Here is a 21073-nt window from a genome sequence, read left to right as displayed (position 1 = left end):
TTTCAATCATAACACGATTCTTGTTCTGTGTCTATAAAAATTATTGTAAGATAGTTACCAAACAGATACAAAAAATTATTGTTATTACAGTCATCGCACAAGTGCGCCAGTGTAGTAGCTGGTTTACAACTTGGTGTAATTGTCAGTATTCCGACCAGAATCTGTCACCTGTCAGTGTAGTGGTGCCTTGGCTGCGATGAAATACACAGTAGTGTTTGGTGTGGGACACGAGCATTTGCTAAACTACCTTGCATATTGACTTGGTGATGCATCGTTCATTTCGTCCCTCGCATACCTGCCGATGTCTTAGAAAGATTTCTTGTACAGCTGGTATAGGAGACATGTAATGACCTTCTATCGAGGTGTCGGGTTTTGTTATTACAATGCTCCCACTACTATACATAATTTCATCTCTGTATAATTTCACACCGTATGAATGCATTCACAGATCTCAAGATGGAAACCATGCGTACTGAAACCGGGAATCGAGAATAAAGGTTGTTTACAAGTGATCTTAGCTAAGAAGTTCAACTTCTTTCAAGTAATTATGGAAGAGTGTCTTCTTTCCTTCTTTTGAACTTGTGCCTTTTGCGTCTTCATTTTTCACCGCCACCTCGTTCTGGGTCATCCTACGTCCAGTCTTCTCCTTGACCGACTGACCATGCCCTGGCGTGGGATTTTCCCTACACTCATTCTTGCAGGTTGTGGCGCCGCTTCTGGATGGAGTGGAGTTTGTCCTGTTTTTTCTCAACGTGGGCTTATAGAAAATATCATCTTTACTAAACAATAAGCTACAGCAAGCAAGCGCATAAGGAAACTAAAACCTTGGCATTCATTAATATAAATAATGAATATACAAACTGACGAGACCAGAATAAAACAATATTTCACTTACATAGAAATACAACAGTTCTTAACTCAAATGGGCCAACACTGTGTTTCTTAGACAAAGTAATTTTACCTGGGCTAGTTAATCTGTACAAGTAGACATCAACCAAAAATAACAACCTGTTGAAGTCCTTAGCTTTACAAGCTGGCACAATGAGTCACTAAAACAACCGATTGTAATATCTACAGTCCACTACTATCAACCTGCATCAACTGGTACATCGTCTGCAAAAGACAAGTACATAGTACTAACTATTATATAGCCCGTAAGAAAACGCAGTACAGTGCACGATAACTTATCATTAGTATACAATCATGGAACCACGAATCGCCGTATATATAGTTTCTTAAACAAATTACGCACTAAAAAACGACGCACCACGAAAAACGACGCACCACGAAGGAATTACGCAAATTGGTCTCAAATTTATATCCATACAGGTATCGACATAAAGTGTAACATTGTGAACTTTGGAGGCGGATGGGCGAATGTGTGAAGCTGCAGCGCAATTTCACCACTCATATGGCAAGGATAGTAAACAGAGACATGCCAATACCAGGGCATAAAGTCTCTGCGAATTTCATTCCGTGTACACAGTTGGACAGTAATTATGCCTCGTAGATAAGCGTGCGAAATATATATGCCGATGTCAGCATTTGAGAGAAGACTTGTAGTTAGAAGAGAGTTGGAGTAATCAGCGAATCGCTCGACATCTGAAGAGGAGAGATGTCACTATTCGACGATGTTGTTAGGAATGGGTGAACTATGGAGGAACACAACGTCGAGAAGGAAGCGATCGCCCTAGAGAGGCGACAGAATGTGAGGGCCCAGTAATCGTCAGAGAGGCTCTCAGTGCTCCGGATTCATCATTATCACCGATCCAATTGGTGCTTCAGTGACCATTAACGACGTTCCCAGAAAGGCGGTTGAGTTCACGGCGCCCCTTGCGCCAACTACCATTGACCACTACACACGAACAAGCACATTTGCAGCGGTGTCGGGCATATTCGGTCTGGAATCCCATTGACTGGAATAGTGGAACAGAGCTGTCTTGAGTGATGAGTCCCGCTTCGATCTGAGACGTGATCACCGACGAAGGCGTGCATAGCAGAGTATGCCTCCGCTTTTATTTTCGGTTTATGGCAATAAGTCTTGCTACTAACAGCACCCTGCTTTGTCTGCTGCGTCGACACTAGAGGATGGCGGCATTTTTGGAGAGGAAAAGGTAGGGCTATAGGGGAGGAAGGAGGCAAAAAAAAATAAAAAATAAAAAAAAAGTGTAGTATCTGTTCTTATCAGCTTAATATCTGATACGTCCTGCATCGCAGGACCAGAATATTAAACTCATTTTTGGCTCATGACGGAGTGATAGGGGCTTGCTCCACCTCTGTCGCGGGTTGGCCCGGCATTGCAGTACCGCCGGGATCGGCCCACCTAAAATTAATTAAAATTAATTAAAACACAGCCTGAAATGGGTTGGTATTCTGCAGTGATCAGATATTCCGCTGGTAGCAAAACTTGTCGTAGTTGTCGATGTGCCCAGTAGTTAGCTGCTTACACACCACGATTTCTTTTAATTAATTTAAGATTATCTTAAGAATATTTTTTTTTTTTTGTGGTTAGCCGGACCGCTCTTGCAGCCGCATTACACTAGGCTGGTAATTTATCGGGGCACAGAACAGTGCCTTCGGATGCCTCGTTGGCGTCTCCTATGGTCCGGCCACAGATAATTTTATTTAAATATTTTGGAGTTATATCCTTAGCTCCTCGCGAACGTCGTCATCGCCGCACGCACGATAATTAAAACGAAAAAAAAAAGGCTGTCTGGAGACGCCCTGGGTAGCGGTGAGATACAAATTTGACTGTAGCCCGCCATACGGCCCGACTACAAAGAGTGTCATTTCATTTCAAAGCAGGACCCCTTTTGTTGCGATCAGAGGACCCCTTAGAGCGCAGCAGTACGTCGACGATATCCTTCGCCTCATTTTGTTGCCCTTTAGACAAACCAACCTGTGCTTACATTTCTTTAAGATAGAATTCCCTCCGCACACAGCTAGAGTTTCTACTGCTTGTCGTCGCGATTACCGAAACCTACCTTGGCCATCAAGGTCGCCGAACCTCTCTCCATTTGAGAACGTTTGGAGCATTATAGGAAGCACTCTCCTACAATCTCCCGATTGTGACGATCTAAAGCGCCAGTTGAATTTGGCACGATATCAGGACGATATCCAACAACGCTATCAATTAATGCCAAAACGAATAACTACTTGCATGAAGGCCAGAGGTGGACCAGCGCATTACTGATTTGCACAGTTTGTGAAGCTCTTTCTCTGAAAGTGTAATCATTTGTTTGCAGTACATGTACGAGGGGCATTTGAAAAGTCCGTGCAAAGTCCGAGAGATGGCACCACCAGCGCGTATGGAGGTCATGTTTACTTAGTAGCATCTTTGGAAAGAACGCACACCAAGCTTCAGCCATACTGGTCTATTTCTTTATGTTTCGTATTCGTGTGAATCAAGGAGGTCTAGTGATTGTCAAAAAATGGACGAAAAAGAATATCGTGTGGTGATTAAACATTACTTTATGAAAGGCCAAACGGTTAAGGAGACTAAAGAGAAGCTTGATAAACATTACGTTGATTGCACCGTCGATTAGAACAGTTTATAAGTGGTTTCAAAATTTTCGGAGTGGCTATATGGGCACAAATGATGCTGAACGTTCTGGGCACCCTGTGGGGGTTGCGACTCCAGAAATCATTGATAAAATCCATGATATGGTGATGGATGGCAGAAGAGTTAAGGTGCGTGTGATTGCTAGTGCTGTGGGTATCTCCAGTGAACGGGTACATAATATTTTGCATAAACATTTGGACATGAAAAAGCTATCAGTAAGATGGGTCCCGCGAGTGCTCACTCTTGACCAGAAACGGAATCGTGTGAAGTGTTGCAGCTGTTCAGGAAGACTTTAACCGTCGTTTAGTCACTGTGGATGAAACATGGTTACAGTACTATACTCCTGAGACCAAACAACAATCTAAACAATGGGTTACTAAGGGAGAATCTGCATCAAGAAAAGGCGAAGACCATCCCTTCGGCCGGTAAAGTTATTTCGACTATCCTTTGGGATTCGCAAGGGATAATTCTCATCGACAATCTGGAAAATGGTAAAACTAATACAGGTGCATATTATTCATCATTACTGGACCGCTTGAAAACCGAGCTGCAAGAAAACACCGGCTATTGGACCACAAAAGACTCCTTTTCCATCACGACAATGCACCAGCACACACCTCAGCAGTTGTGGTCGCAAAATTAATGGAAATAGGATTCCAACTCGTTTCACATCCCTCCTATTCTCCAGACGTGGCTCCCTCGGACTACTATTTGTTCCCCAATTTGAAGACGTGGCTGATGGAACAAAGATGTTATTCAAACGAGGAGGTGATAGCAGCAACTAATAGTTATTTTGCAGACTTACACAATTCCTATTATTTGGAAAGGATCAAAAAATTAGGACAGCGTTGGACGAAGAGGCTATGTCTAAAAATAAAAAAGGTTTACCCCAAACACATAAGTAGTATTTATCTTTGCACGGACTTTTCAAACGCCCCTCGTTTATCACATCTTCGTTGTGCGTAGTTTTTTGGTCTTAGAGTGTATTAGACATCCTCACACCACAGCCCTGCTGCCTAGTTCTGGAATTTACTCGATGATACTCTTCATGGCTGACTTTACCTATCTTGGTACACGCCGCTGCACTGAACAGTAATCGTCTAAATGTTCTCAGTGCTTGGCACTAACAGATAGGCTCTCAAAAACACATGCCACTTTGTGTTCTAAGCTGTCTTTCCGTTATCAACTTCTCCACTGTTCCACCCTACTGGTTTAAGCTGTCATCTTCTCCTGGACGCCAAGAAGAAGACACTATCCGTAACCCAGATCAAAAATCTTCATGTGCAGCTGGTAATGCCATATGTTGACCCTTGCAAACTGCTGCTGTATCACACTGCTCGGCGACACGGCACTTTCCTGCCCCATCTGTTTTGTTCGGAGACTGTTAACGAACTCAGTTATCACGAGTTGATGACTGTGGCCATGGCTGGCCAGCTACACTGAATGTGAAGGTAAGTGGAAGTTGACACTGGCGCTCCAAACTCCTTTTCTACCTGTCGTCCTGCCATACTGTGCTTCGGTGTGCGGCTGGCTCCATGACCTGCCACTTCCCTGCACCCTCTAGTGCCACTTCAGTGCGTTACCCGTGCCGGCGCAAACGACTTAGGCTTGTGGGAAGAGGAGCACGCCAAGAAATTTCAATTTCATCGTACAAACTAACGTTTTCATAATGTTTCATTTTCTTCAGTGTAAACTGGAAGTCAAGGAAGGCAGGATTCTGTTACGATTGTGGGCGTGGACTTAATCGGTTACTAATGGTTCCCTTTTGCAATTACACACGTTTATTTTAAAACGGTAATTCCAGACTCAGCAATAAATAAGATATCACATGTTATTAATGAAGGAATAAATAACTGTCTAATTAATAGTTCTTTCAGTGTGTTACAATTTACCAAATGAGCATAAAATACATAAGTGGAAGTTGACACTCGTGTCTCAACAGTTCATAGGCGAAGTAACATTGTTAAACTGTTCGCTATGATCCTGTACCCATTACACATGTTGTACAAATGGAGATGATATTTTAATTACTGACGACGCCTTTTGGCATAATTGTTTCATTATTCTCCAGTGCATGATGTAATTTTAGAAATGTACTTCTGATGAAGGTATATTTATATGTACCGAAACCTTGGTCAAGAATTTTAATAAAAAAATTCTATCCTGCAACTGTTTTTGGCTGCCATCCTTTGTTGTGAAGAATTTTAACAGTTGCTGCTGCAGCCATGTTTAAAATCTTGAGATAAAATACAGACACAGCAAATAATGTTTTAAAAACAAGCCAATGTGATCCCAGTTAGAATTTTCAGGCAAGTAACCACAGTCACGGATAAAGGCCTGTAACGCCAAGAGCGGCAATCACAAAATGATTTTAACAAACATGCTTTAAAACAGCAATGCAATAACAAAGGTTAGTTTAAAAAGACAGGCAACTGATCACCAAAAGGGTGAGACAAAAGATGATAAAATTGATAGCACAACCAATTAAACCTGCTGTAACGCCAAGAATGGCAATTATATAAAAAATTTAAAAAAAACATATAGTAAAACAGCAAATACAACAGCAGCAACTGATCACCAAAGAGGTGAGACAAAATGATGGTAAACTTTGTAGCACAGTCATTTAAACCTGTTGTAACTCCAAGAATGGCCATTATATAAAAATTTAGAAATATACAATAAAACAGCAAATACAATAATAAAACACACAATATAGCAACGATTTTTCGTAGCACAGTTTCGAAAGACTTTGGATGATTCCCAGAGGTATGTGGCACCAAATGCATACGCACCTGTAAATTACGTGTCGGTGGTTTGCCGGAGAGGAGCAGGCGCCCGGTAATGTCAGAGATGTTTTTCATTGGTCTCAGGTCAGGCGAGTTTTGGCCAGAAACCACTGTCATCATTTCGGCCGGAGTGGCCGAGCGGTTCTAGGCACTACAGTCTGGAACCGCGCGACCGCTACGGTCGCAGGTTCGAATCCTGCCTCGGGCATGGACGTGTGTGATGTCCTTAGGTTAGTTAGGTTTAAGTAGTTCTAAGTTCTAGGGGACTGATGACCTCAGCAGTTAAGTCCCATAGTGCTCAGAGCCATTTGAACCATTTTGTACCACTGTCATGCTCCTGAAATCACTGTAGCCCAATTGTGGCCTTGTGACTTAGATAGTTATCCTTCTGGTATGTGCCGCCGCCGTGTAGGCAGACATGAAAAAACATGAATGGCTCCTGGTGGTCCACAATAACGTTCACCTGGTCCACAGTTATTATGGTGCCTCCGGATACAACAACGTGTCCCATGGGAGCTCCGGAGAATGGTCTCCATAGCGTAACATTGCCCCCATCAGCCTAAGATCCTGTAGCAGTGAATGTTTCTAGCAGCCGTTCGCTTGGATGACCGCAAACTCAGGCGCAACCCAGTGTAACAGGAACCGTGATTCACCCGACGAAGCAACACTTTTCGATTGATCCACCGTCAAATTTCGATGAGCCCGTGCCCACAACGATTCCGACTGGCGATGTTACTGAACCTTGTGCTCCGAAACGTGGCTGCAACAGCACTGTACTCTATGGTCAGATACCTCACATATCGCCTCCTATCTTGCTTTACAAAGCGACAACCCTTCGACCTCCAATTCCTGTGACGAGGCGTGGACATCCAACAAAATGTCGCCTGCTTGCGACTGCACCGCCCTTCGACCACTTTCTATAGATACAACAGTAGGGCACGAATAGCCGACCAGCATCCGGGTAGCTTTCCCCAGGCGCCGAGCCAAAACAATCTGCCCTTCGTCAAAGTCGCTTATATCGAGGGATTTCCCCATTTACGTATCGTCGCTAGAATAATTCCCCTTCACTTCTGCTCCGATTACAGACATTCCTTACTTTGGCACATGACCACAACACCATCAGGGCACATTCATTTCTGTGATGGGCAGTGGCTATAATGTTTGAAACCCCCTGCGTGCGAAAAGCTAGCCGTTCCCAGAAAACTAAGTGCGAGCCAGACATACCTTTAAGATCTACGTTAAAAATCTTAATGTACGTAATTTTAATGGATAATGCAATTTCTAAGATCCTAACTATAGACCCTAAAGTGAAAATTTACAGAAAACTTTATTTTAATTTGAATGGAAGGTGTCCAACGGAAAAAGTCTTCCATTGAACACAATAATTTATTCAATAAACATAGAAAAAATGATCAGATCAGTCAAGATTACTGAGTGATTTATTAACTCAAACCATATAATTTTAATTACTAGCTTTTGAATGATTTACTTTCCCTAAGTTTCCCTAACGAGGTACCTAAGCCCTTCTAACGAAAAATATAAAATTGTATTTTGCCCTGAAAATTTGTTAAGTCCAAACGAACACAGTGAGTGGAGAACTGCTGGTTAATCAAGAGGCTCATGCTCTGAGTACAGCAACTGTGAATGGCAGGCAGGTTATGGCACAGATATCCGCAAGTGCGGGCCAAGAATTCCCTATCATTATTACATCTATTTCAGCATCAGAACAAATCCATTTCAGCATCGCGCGTTCTATGTCTGAGTTATGAAGTAAGTAAGGTTAGGGTTAAATGTTCAGTCGATGACGAAGTCATTACCGACGGAGTACAAGCTCGGGGCATCCTGATTTAGGTTCTCCGTGATTTCCCTAAATCGTTTCAGGCAAATGCCGGGATGGTTTCTTTGAAAGGGCACGGCCGATTTCCTTCCCAATCCTTCCCTAACCCGAGCTCGCCCTCCGTCTCTAATGACCTAGTTGTCGACGGGACGTTAAACAGTAACCACCACCACCACCACCAAGCTCGGGCAGTGGAAGAATAAGGGCCGGCCGGAGTGGCCGAGCGGTTCTAGGCACTACAGTCTGGAACCGCGCGACCGCTACGGTCGTAGGTTCGAATCCTGCCTCGGGAATGGATGTGTGTGATGTCCTTAGGTTAGTTAGGTTTAATTAGTTCTAAGTTCTAGGCGACTGATGACGTCATAAGTTAAGTCGCATAGTGCTCAGAGCCATTTGAAGAAAAAGGAAGGGAATCGGCAGCGTTCTTTTCAACAGGTGCACCCTGGCATTCACCATGAGGTATTTATGGAAATCAAGTGAAATGTACTTTTGGGTAGTCTTTCGGGAATTCGGACTGTCGTCTTACCGAATACTATTCAACTGCCTTACCTCTGCGCCAACTCACTGTCATATCAGTCATGTCTAATACAAAATGATAGTAGTACCCTCCCCCACTCACTAAATGATTGCCTTCTGTTCTTAGATGTTGATGTACGATGTGTTATGGCATTGTGAGGGAGATGGGGGACATACGGTGCTGTGTTCATATTATAAGGCTGACTGCCCGCTTTATAGTGTTTCTTTTACTAATTAATATTTTTTTGAAAATATTAGTATTAATTTTAACTGGTTGAACATGAAACACCATAATTTAATGTAATTATCCGCATGGAGGCTCTACTTTTGCAGAATGAAACATGAAAGAGATAAATTTTCGTAATTGTTTTACTCCCTTGTATAACTGTGATCATTTCTCACTCCAGCTGCATCAGTCCAATGAGACTGTTCCCTGACGACATGGTTAGGTGATTAATGACTGATCTGAAACAGTAGCCCGGATCGTGAATAGAAAAAATCGGTAAAACGATCTCAGGAACGTATGGATTTGAAACGATGGAATAAGAGACGAATGAACACTATCAACGTTCTTTCGTGGCCTCCCAACAATGTGCCCTGAAGTTCTCTACATTGAGGCCCGTATCATTATTTTAAAAAATACGTAGTAAAAATCCTGTATGACGAGGATGGACTAGGAAGAGGCATCGAAATAGTGACACTGCCACTTAACATAATTCCGCCGTAATTATTCAATTTAAATACGAGAACATGAGCAACACTTAGGAAATACATCTGCTGCGACGGCTAGGAAGAAAAAGAGTGAGTAACGTTCACTTTTTAATCAAGACAAGAGAAGGAAGAGCGCTCTCTTTTCCCGTAGAGAGCACCAATTGATTACATGTCATTGCTTTTCAGAGATGAACCGTTAACACACAGTTAAATCATTCGCTTACATAGAGTTCCGTATCATTGCACAGATTTACTGAAACAGAGAAAAAATTAGTTACCAAGCTCACATTTTGTCCACTAAGTTTGCGGGCTTTTTTCATTCCTTGTCCTTGCAGGCTTATCACAACCTGTGACACTCTTTTATAAACTGGTAACGTCCAAACATGTTTTGTACATACAGAAATGTCACTATACGACATACCCATTTCCTGGAGATCGGTTACCCAGTGCCTCCTCGAACGTGCCGTTAACGGGGTTCACAGGCTCTTACGTTCACGGTTCCACTTAGATTGAGAGCTCGGTTTTGGCGTACTACCGTGATCTGTCAGACGCTGCTGGTTCTGGTAAGCGCTGCCATTCAGCAGTCTTAGTAGCTCATTATCCGCGCAATATCGTGCGTGGCGTCCGTGTTTCGTTGTATTCAGGCCACTTTTACTGGAAGTTGCATTTTTCAGATATGCTGCTCAAGGATGGGTCAAAATTGAAAAACAATCCCCAACGAATTTGTCACCTCTTTGGTCGTCAGAGGTTGTCGGGCTGTCGGAAACTGACGAGGCTTCCATTTTTATGCCCAAACCACATCATGATACAAGAGAAATGACGAATGATGTGGTGGCGTACCAATCTCATCTCAACACCATCGTCAGATGATTTGTTTCGCAGTTATTGTTAGTATGAATCTTCCTGGCAGATTAAAATCTGGACTCGAAACCGTACCCTTGCCTTCCAAGGGCAATGTTCTTTATCCACGACCTGTCTACATAGTTTCGCTTCTGCCAGGACCCCTCGGCTGTTTCCAGAATTCACAGAAATTCTTCTGCATATATTGCTGGACTAGAGTCGGTGGAAAAGATACGCCTACTGGCAGAACTGATGTTGTGAGGGCATGTCATGAGTCGTCCCTCAGCTCAGTTGGTAAGACCACAGGCTCCTATCCAGGTCCGGTATAAAGTTATCATTTGCCACTAATTTTCATAACAGCACACTGACTGAAAGATTCATCCTACAAACAATTATCGCCGATGAAGCGGACAGCTCCATATCGCTCGCATGCTACGTTGCCCAAAAAATTTCCAGACTGGATTAATAAAAGCCGGAGAAAAGTGAAATTGGTGGTTTTAATGGTTAGGATGTTCTACATAGCATCTCCTCATTAGGCCTACGTCGTCAAAGCGTTGATCCTCCATGTGATTTTCTGCACTTCGTCGTTTTGAGGTATGTTCATATTGATGACGCCAGTCTCGTCTCCCGTGACGACTTTTTCCCTAAAATAATAGTCCATGTTTTGCGTTTCAACCAAATCATGGCTGACGCCTACACGTCTTGATTTTGCTAGGGCGTGAAGGTGCGTGGAACAAACTTTGCACAGATTTTTCTCTTCTTCAATACATGACATGCTGCAGAAGCCTTGACCACTAGATTTAGAGATGTTGCTTCACTGAGAATTGTGAGACAACACTATGGCAGCACGTCCACACTTACCACTGCCTGCTCAAACTGACTGGTCGAATACACATCCGCTGTTTGAAGGAGTTAGTTCAAGCTGCCAGCTTAGTAACTGCGCTATCATTATTGGAACTTTTTGGACGGACGGTGTACATCACAAAGGCTACGTTTATTGTCCCACCGCTTGAGGTTGATATCAAGTAGGTATCACAACGAACACCGAACGAATTAAGGGACACGCTGCTAGGACAGTAACAGGTCGGTATGGTTCCTACGAAAGTTAGCAGAATTACCCGGGGAGCTTACGTGGAAATTCTTGAAAGAAAATCCTCGCGAAACGCTGTTCTGCAACCCGTTCACACATTTTCTTCAATTTTTCATTCAATTTATTACACTGAGAGGCACCCACATGCCTTGCTCATACTGTGGCATCAAGCACTCAGGCCTGCAAGATGAGTGGTCTGCCAAGCGAGTGGGTTCATTCTTATTTATCGAGTAACATGAACTCTAGTACTCACAATTAAGTCACAAATTATTCTTCTGTATGAATATTACGCAACGGAAACGCACAACTGTCTATTAGTAATTTACACAACTCTGTTCACTACGCGCAGGCAATACCACATTTTCTTTTTTATTTAACGGCTTTGATCAACACGTGGCCATCGCACTGAATATGAATGGCGCACACATTATAAATTCTGGATATCATGGCAACATACAATTCGAAGGAAAAGGCCACCAATCCTTTTCTTTTCACTATCTTATTTATTCCGATAAATTCTATAACCTAAACACACAAATTCTATAACCTACAACAATAACACATGAGAAATTCCGCCCAGTGGGCATGGCTTTACATTGGTGATTCTCTATCTTATGGTCTCGTAATTATTTAACGCTATAGTGCACTTTCTGGATAGGATGGTGGATCTTTTGCTATATCTCACACTTCGACTCTCACAACCACCATCACGAAACTTTCCTCAAGACCGAGCGGTACAAAAGGAACATGCATAATCCACTACCTCTGAAACTACCTTGCTACTCTCCCATGCAAACCACACATACTTAAATTTCATGAAATACATCACACCGGCAACATACAATACAAAACAAGGAATAGTCACAACGTTATAATCCCATCACCTTCAGTTTTCCCACTTCAATTAAAATTCATCCCAGTTTCACACGACACTGCCCCACTTCGTAACTATTCTTTCCTACTACGAACTCTGGACGATATATGCACGTCTTCCTGTGCAATGCAAGCCAAGTGGCGTTGCTGGATAGACGGCTGACTCACCTTGCTTCTCTCTCAGAGTATTATAGTTTGAATCAAGCGTCACACAGAAGCATAACACGCAAAGTAATATTAAGTACATATTCATCACACACGCGAGTCCTCAACTGATACCATGGAAGAGTACTTCTCTTTATCGTTTGTCTCATACACAGATTGAGACTCACACAGTACTCACCACGTGGAAGTACTCGTCTCTAATTTCAAGTCCTGCACACGCCATTTCTTAAATATTTCCAACTTATAGTACACACGCTAGTAATTCAGCTTAACTTAAGCACTCGGAAGTATTTCAACTTATTGTTACACGTGGTTTCATTGTGACCGTTGGTCACTTCCAAAGATTACTACGATCCCATTAATATTACCTGCCTGGCATTTAATTCTCCCCACAAAAGTTCCTGAAATAGAGAAATTATTATTCTAAACTACTCTTAAGTATTTCACATGCATACCATGTCTCCACTCATTTGTCCTTACGGACCACGCCTAAGACAGGTCTTACCAACACTAGATCCAGCGGCAGAGTGCCGAAACATGGCCGTTCTTCAGGTCCTCTCGCACCTCTGCCGAAGTGGGGGAGCACCTTGCTACCGTATTGTTCAGCCACTTTTCAGGCGCTCAAAGCTCCGGTAAATTTTATCTCTTTGGTTCTACCAAAGGTGACCAAAGGGTCGTCTCAATGATGATCGTATATTCACATTCACTATCTGCGGTTAGCAGATGACCATACATTCATTCATTTCACAGATATCACGAAACTGGATGTAAGGATTTAATTTGTGGGAGTGCACATGTGATCAATTAAATAAATAAATTGTCATCCTTTTCCACACTGGTATCCAGCATCGCTGTATTAATTGAAATTGAGTTATTTTTACAAAAAATGTGTTGTTCTGACAAGAATAATGAAGTATGTTGTACCTATTTTCAATGTCGGGCGGTACTGTACCCTTTCACCACCGGCTACCCATACAGAAAAAAATGGCACGGTACTATCCTTGCAATGCGAGGGTAGTTCCGAACATATTTTTAAGAAAGCTGTATTAGAACAAACGTAGCAAGCCATCATAATAACCAGGAGGAGACCTTAGCCCCTGGTGACCTCAAATAGACGACCAAATGCTGTTAATTTACCAAATTATTGACACAGTTGTTGCAGTATTGTACTCTTCACAATTCGGAGTAATGTACATATACAAATTTACATCAATCCAAATGACAAATAAAACATAACATCATACAAATAAAAAGTAATGGTGAGATAAAAATTTGCTTAGTTACCGGGATCTCCGTTATTTTTAGGAGTAATCCAAACTTCAATAATTCTGAAACAAATAAAAAAAATGCTAATTGTACTCATGAAATTTTAAATAGCTCACCGTCCAAACACAGAACAAGTAATCTGACATTCATAAATTGCGTTGTAATAATCTTCACACGGCAATGTCTAAATACAAAACAAAATCAACAAAAGGAAAAAAAAATTCCGTATACTAGTTACATGTAGAATATCAGGCTCCACACCATTACTCTAAAATGTACATCAAAATTACAGAGAAATTAAACTGAGAAGAAAAACAATGAAATATACCACAAGTTACATACTGGTTACATAATATAGTCAATCTAAGACATCATGTCATACCTCATTAACTATCATCACTTAAGCAATTGCCACCACTAATCGACTGTGAGTTTAACCTTATCCTTGTCCACCAGTACAAATACCTGCTGCTGAGCTAGTCAGTCCATCAACTTTGATAAATACACGCAGTAAACAGTTAATAATAAGTGTTTGAATCCACCAGTAGCTCTCGTATCTTACTCTGCTGCTAATTTCTCTGTTGTTACACATTTAGACGACAAGAACTTGCATTTCGACTAGCCTTCGTTACACTTTAATGTGAAATATCACCACTGTGATAATGCAAATAATTGGCTTCAGTCAACACACCAACAAGATCATTACTGTCCACGACATCAAATGCATCAGTTAATTCCGGTATTTGTTGTGCAATGCAAACTCTTGTCCCCTGTGACAACCTTACTGACCAATGCAACAAGAGGTGCTATGTTAGTATTACGCCACTGGCTAATGATTAAAGCATCATTGTACCAAATATTCTAATAAGCATGCTACGTGAACTTGATAACCCAGAACAAACAAAAAAAACACTAACTATTCTAAACACAAATGTTAATGAAATACAATTCCACTTGCTGTCCCTTCAGGAATGAAACACATAAAAAAATTTACACAATTACAAGTATAAATACATTATTCCCTATCTTGCAAGTCACACGGAATCATTTCATTCTGTGATTTTCTTGGGATCAAAAAGTTGCTGATAGTTTTTCTAGAAACACTTTCTCGGTGTCAAAGCTCTCCCATGGTTACCCGGACGAAAGTCTTTAAGTCACTCAAATCGGCATTTTGAACACATTAAACACAAATGTCATAGTCACTCTCAGAGTACCATCCACACGAATCTGGTCATCCAGAAATGGCCCTACTATTACCCACGGTTCTGTCCTTTCAGTTCACGGTGTAATAAAATGTCGTAAGTTCCAACAAAAAGCACTTATTCCCGCACCAATTAAAGAAATGTCTCCTACTACAAATGAAAATGTCAATGTCCCACTTTAGTTTTTTTGTGTTCAGACAATAATTACTCACCAAACGACAACTGTCCTCTTTAAGTATACCAAGCGTCCCACATGCAATTCACAAAGCACACTTAACAAGTCACTGCCAAAAGTTTATGGATCCCACCGTTCAGTGGTCAAGTCAAAACAAAACAATCGGCCTGTCTGCTAAAGACAAAATCTTTTCCACCACTCACACCGTGGAAACACCAGTCCTTCACTTTCCAACTTATTGAGACACACGAGCAGTCATCTTGTTTCACGGCTCCACAGTCCAGTACTAGTTAATAGTTGCTGTTAAAAAATGCTGCCGGACTCTGCCGCGCATCGTTCATTCTGCCGTCGCGTGAGCTGTTAAGCAGAAAAAACCACCCGCTGTTGCCTCTGAGGGATACTGTCCCCAGTCGTAAGGGTGGCGGAACTTGTGAATGGCAGCCAGTGGTAGGTGCGTGTCTCCCCAGGCCGTTGACCTGTTGTAGCGGGCGCGTGGAGTGTACCCCGACTGACAGTGGAGTGGGGAGCGCCGCGGCTCTGTTGCCTCTCCCATGGCGACGTCAGCTTGGCCTCCTTCATTTTTATTTAGGTATGGGCGCGTTCTGCGTGGGCACCTCAGCGCTACGACACCCAATCAGTCAGACCCTTCCGTGCATCTCGCAACATTACAGACAAAAGGATATTCTTACTGTATTTAAATACTCATTGATTACATGTATCATCTATAAGATACATTGGTAATAAAAGAATCTTTGTTCTAAAAAACATAAAATCATACACCCTAGTTTTCTATACATACAACATCAACATTTATCCCTTTTCTATATACAGCCCACACTTGTGCTATTGATTGTACCTGTCGTCCCTCATACAAAACTAGAAAGTGTCAAAAAAAAAAAGAATAAGAATCAATCTATACAGCTCAAAATTACAATATCAAATAGTAGACTACTCTAACATCCTATCACAGTGAAAATATTAGAAACTGTTGATTCTAAAACTACAATGTATACAACGCACCTTTGTGCTTGTGACAGACTGAAATTAATACCCCTTGAAAGTGTTCTAACAAAAAAATAAGAAATAATCTACACAGCTAACAATTACCTACCACATGTTGTTAAATAGTAAACTACTTTAACATCCTAACACAATAAACATTTTAGAAACTGATGACTCTAAATCTACAACATACAATGCACCTTTGTGCTTGTGACAGACTGAAATTAGTATCTCTTTATATACTTTACCTTTTTATTATATATAACAACATTTCTAGGACATGTATGTACCATCCGCATGATGTCAGATCCTGACCTGCCATCGAGGTTCATCCAAATCAAATAATAAAGCACAATAATGTTTTAGTTATAGATCGGTAGCATCCCCTTTACAGGAGTGTGCACATTGATCACCCTACTCTACGACTCTCACTCACCAGACATCACATTTTCCTTCTCATGCAATCCATTAATACACTAACAGAATAGGTCTAGAAGTCAGCTAACCTTAACACCACCACACTCACGACAACATACCATACCTTTGCTCCCTTATACTCAACCACATAACACATGAAGTTGTTTCGGAGATAGCATTCCAGTCTCTGAATTCGTCCTTTCACTCTGGCACCTCTCTCCATCGGCTTACCTCTGCATTCACTTTACCGATTATTCATCCTGCTAAATATCAACTTAGAATTGCGACATTTCATCTAAGAACAAAAAATACACAAATTATTCATCCTGCAAAATAACTGTACACATTCTTGGTACCGTTTTGAATAGTTATACTGGCACCAGGCTTCAACAACAACAACAAAAATTACTTTTTTTCGTGTTGCAAATGTTATGGTAAGAATTAGATTTACACTTAGATTACATCTTACGTCAGTATTCCACAACGTTCACCATCTGGATCTCATACTCCCTTTATGTCCTTTCACGTTCTGCAGTTGTCCTCCTCTCTTCATTCGCATTTCGGCTCTCCGTCCGTCCATTACTCCATCATTTCCTGGTCTTCCTTCGCCATTGGCATCAATCTCGATTGCAGCATACACAGGCCTGTCTGTAACATACATCTAAGACATCTCCACATTATTAATTCTACTCAAATTTATTTACCACTGTTTCATCACGCCGAATCTCTATTTATTAATCACACTGCTTCACGTCGCTTCTCTCCTTAAATATCACCTTTATCCACTACTATTTATCACGTCGCTTCTCTATCTACCATCTTTATCGACTCATTAATCATCACGTCGTTTCTGCTTGATACTTATTCATATGACAAAAAATACGTACATACACCACTCTGTCGACTCCAGTTCATGACTCATTCGACCAGTCTATTCCGTCATACTTCCTGACATCCCGCCTGAAAGTTGTTATGTTCGATTTGACTCTGCACAGCGTTACACACCACAAATAAATACACTGACTATCTACCATAAATTGCCTACTTTCGATCTATCCTTAACTTTTCCATAATTTGATGTTAGAAATGTGATGAAGCCCACGAGATTGTTTTCCTTTGATCGTCTCAATAAGTACAGCATTTTCATGGACAATCCGCCTCACTCTGAATGGTCCACTATACACCGTAAAGAATTTGCTAGTTAGGAATCTGTGCTTCTTTGATAATCGATGTGTTTTAATTAGAACCTTGTCTCCTACTGCCAATTCGATCTTACGGATCTGAAACTTCCCCTTTGAACAATTATACATGACTGTGCTTAAACTGACACACAATATTTTGTTAGCGCAACGCAATCTGACTTTCAAAATTCCCTACAAAAGAATGGCCCTGACTAACATTAAACTATACCTTTCACAAATCAATTACCTCACAAAAATCTTCGCTGCTCAAGCTACTGCAATACAGCGAGCGCCACTACTGCCAGCTAAATAAAAGATTCAAACTATGGAAGGCACTAACTACGGATAGTGACAGTTAGCAAATGAAAGATATTAATAGAGAACAAACAATGTATTTACCTTGATATCATCATATATAAATATAGCAGTTCATGACAAATTTCAAAACTCCGCCATCTCTCTCCCCACATCCACCACTGCTGGCGGCTCACCTCCAACTGCGCAACGCTACGCGCTGTTCACATCCAGCTGCCCCTCTACAATGGCAGACAACAATGCAAACTAGCCACAGGCTGCACACAGCACAGCCAGTGATTTTCATACAGAGGTGGCGTTACCAATAAAAAAGCCTAAACAGCCTACTTACATAAAGAAAACATAAACAGCCTACTTACAGATCTTTCCTTTATGCTTCTCCTGCCTATCCTTAGCTGCTTTCTTAATACACTCTATCGCAACCTTGACAATTTCTGTGTGCCTCTGCTTTCCTGATCGCGGAAAATCTACCAGCTCCCTGACTCGATCTGGTGGTGGTTCATTCTTTAGTACCGTAATTGGTGATAAGCCACTTGCTCCATGTGGTAGCTCATTGAGGATGTCCTGAAAATCTTTGAGAAAAATACTCCAACTTCTATGTTTCCTATGGCAACAGATCTTACACAACTTTCCCAGTTCTTTTACCACTCTTTCACTGGGGTTACTTGCAGCATGGTATCGGGATATGAACACCGGTTTTATCCTTCTTCTCTTCAGTGTGGTTAGCCATTGTCTGGATCTATATTGTGGTCCATTGTCAGCTATGAACTTTTCTACAGTTCCTACTTCTCGCAAAAAGCTTTTAACGATCGCTGCTGCTACTGTCCTTCCCTTCGCACGTTTCAATGCAGTAAAAGTCACATACTTTGACAGCAATTCCACTGCTATTAAAACAAATCTATATCCCTGCACTGACTTAGGTAGCGGGCCAAACAAATCTGTTGCTCCGAATTCCCTCAATCTACCTGGCACTATCGGAAAAAGCGGTGCTTTGCATGAGATAGTTAACGATTTTGCCTTCTGGCACAATTTGCAACTACCAAGCACGTTCTTGATCCTCCTCTCCATACTAATGAAATAAACAGATTCCCTTAACTTCTTACAGCATTTCCTTGCCCCATAATGCCCGTAACTTAGGTGCGTGTACCAGATAAGCTTGTTGACTATTTCATTTGGTATACACAACACCCAGTCCTGTGTGTTCGGCTTTCTACGGTAGAAAAGGACCCCGTTCTGAATTGTATAAAAGCGCGCTATATTGGCATCTAAGTGCGCTCTTAACTGTGTCCTTCACCATTCTCCATGACGCGTCTTTATCCTGCTCTTTCGCGATATTTGTGAGTACCGCCCCTATGTATTTCTCGAACGGCACGCCTGCATATACAATATGTCATATCTGTTCTCGTTTACATCCTCATCAAAGCATTGCCCATGACCTACTGGGTTCCTTGACAACGCATCTGCCACTATATTCTGTGGCCCAGGAATATACATGACCGTAAACTGAAACTCCTGTAAATAGGGTGCCCACCTAGCGAGTCGTCTATGGTTAAGTTTGGTCGACATCAGAAACTGTAGTGACTTGTGGTCAGTATAGATTTTAGTATGCCTTCCACACAAATAGTATCTAAACTTACTAAAACCCCATACTATTGCCAAAGCTTCAAGCTCAGTTACCGTGTAATTTCTCTCAGCTTTGCTAAGCACTCGGCTCGCAAATGCAATAGATTGTTGTATTACTTCTCCTCCTTGCTCTTGCTCTTGGAACAATGTTACCCCAAGTCCACTACGGGAACTGTCCGTGGCCATACAAAACTCTTTCCCTAGGTCTGGATGCCCGAGAAGAGGTGCCGATAGCAGTGCCTTCTTTAACGCCTCATATTCTTCCTGCGCGACAGGATCCCAATTCCATACCGTTTTCTTTCCAGTCAGCTGACATAGTCTGGGTGTCGCTGCGCCCCCAATCTTAATGAACCTCCTGTAAAAATTGATTAATCCTAAATAACCCCGTAGCTGACGTTTTGTTCTTGGCACCGGAAAATCTCTGATTGCTTCGAGTTTGTCTGGATTTGGTCTTATTCCCTCAGGTGTCACAATGTGACCTAGAAACTCGATTTCTTTTCGTCCAAATTCTGACTTTCCCAAATTCACGGTTACCCCATGTCTCTCCAGTGCACCGAGCAACATGCTTAACTTTCTATTGTGGTCTTCCCAGTTTCTTTCGGCTATCAGGACATCATCCACGTACTGTGTTACCTTATCTTTTATTTCATTAGGAATGACAGTATTTAGCGCTCTGATAAATGCCGCGGATGATACATTTAACCCAAATGGTAGTTTCCGGAATTGATACGATTTCCCGTAGCACAAGAAAGCAGTGTATTTTTCACACCCCCTATCTAACTCCACCTGCCAGAAACTCATTCTCAAATCAACTGAGCTGAGAACTTAGATCCCGTGGAACTTTTGTAGCAAATCGTCAAGTGTCAGCGGCCGATCTGTCTCTGGCTCTATTATCTTATTAATCCTTCTTACGTCCAAAACTAATCTAATTGACCCATCCTTTTTTTCAACACAAACTAAAGGGCTGTTGTACGGACTGGATGCTGGTTCGATAATCCCTTGTTGTAGCATGCTTTCGGTCTCAGCTTCCACTCTTTCTTTGTACACAACAGGTATCGGTTGCACTTGGGCCCTAAACTGTTTATGAGGCTTGACCTTGAATCTATACATGAAATTTCTTATTGTACCCGCAGCATGTTTAAATACCTTTCTATTCTCGTATAAAATTTTCTGCAATTCCCTGTAGACCGTGGTCCCTCGTAAATGCCAGATTTTCTCCCTGATCTCCTCCTCCAAACATTTATGAATTTCCTTCTTCTCTTGTTCGAACCCCGTATTCTGTGCCTGTCTACCGGACTTTACCGCCAGACATAATGCTAAGTGTGCGTTATCTTTAGCACATAAGCAATTGTCGAATCTTAATGTAATTTCCTCCGAATCTTGTTTCAACTCCATCGAACCATTTCTCATGTTAACGACTGCTTTATATTGGTTCAAAAAATTAACGCTTAATATCCCTTCAGCAGTTAGAGATGAGACAATCATGAACACTGTACTAAACCTCTTCGCCTG

The 21073-nt window shown here is 41.7% G+C and overlaps 1 pseudogene; it reads left to right on the top strand.

Moving 5' to 3' along the window:
* Positions 1 to 2148: 2148 nt before the first annotated feature.
* Positions 2149 to 2328, top strand: LOC126476526 (U2 spliceosomal RNA; annotated as a pseudogene).
* Positions 2329 to 21073: the final 18745 nt, after the last annotated feature.

Source organism: Schistocerca serialis, chromosome 4 (assembly GCF_023864345.2).
Source record: "Schistocerca serialis cubense isolate TAMUIC-IGC-003099 chromosome 4, iqSchSeri2.2, whole genome shotgun sequence".
In the NCBI taxonomy this organism is placed as follows: domain Eukaryota; kingdom Metazoa; phylum Arthropoda; class Insecta; order Orthoptera; family Acrididae; genus Schistocerca; species Schistocerca serialis.
This window is presented reverse-complemented; position numbering and strand designations above follow the sequence as displayed.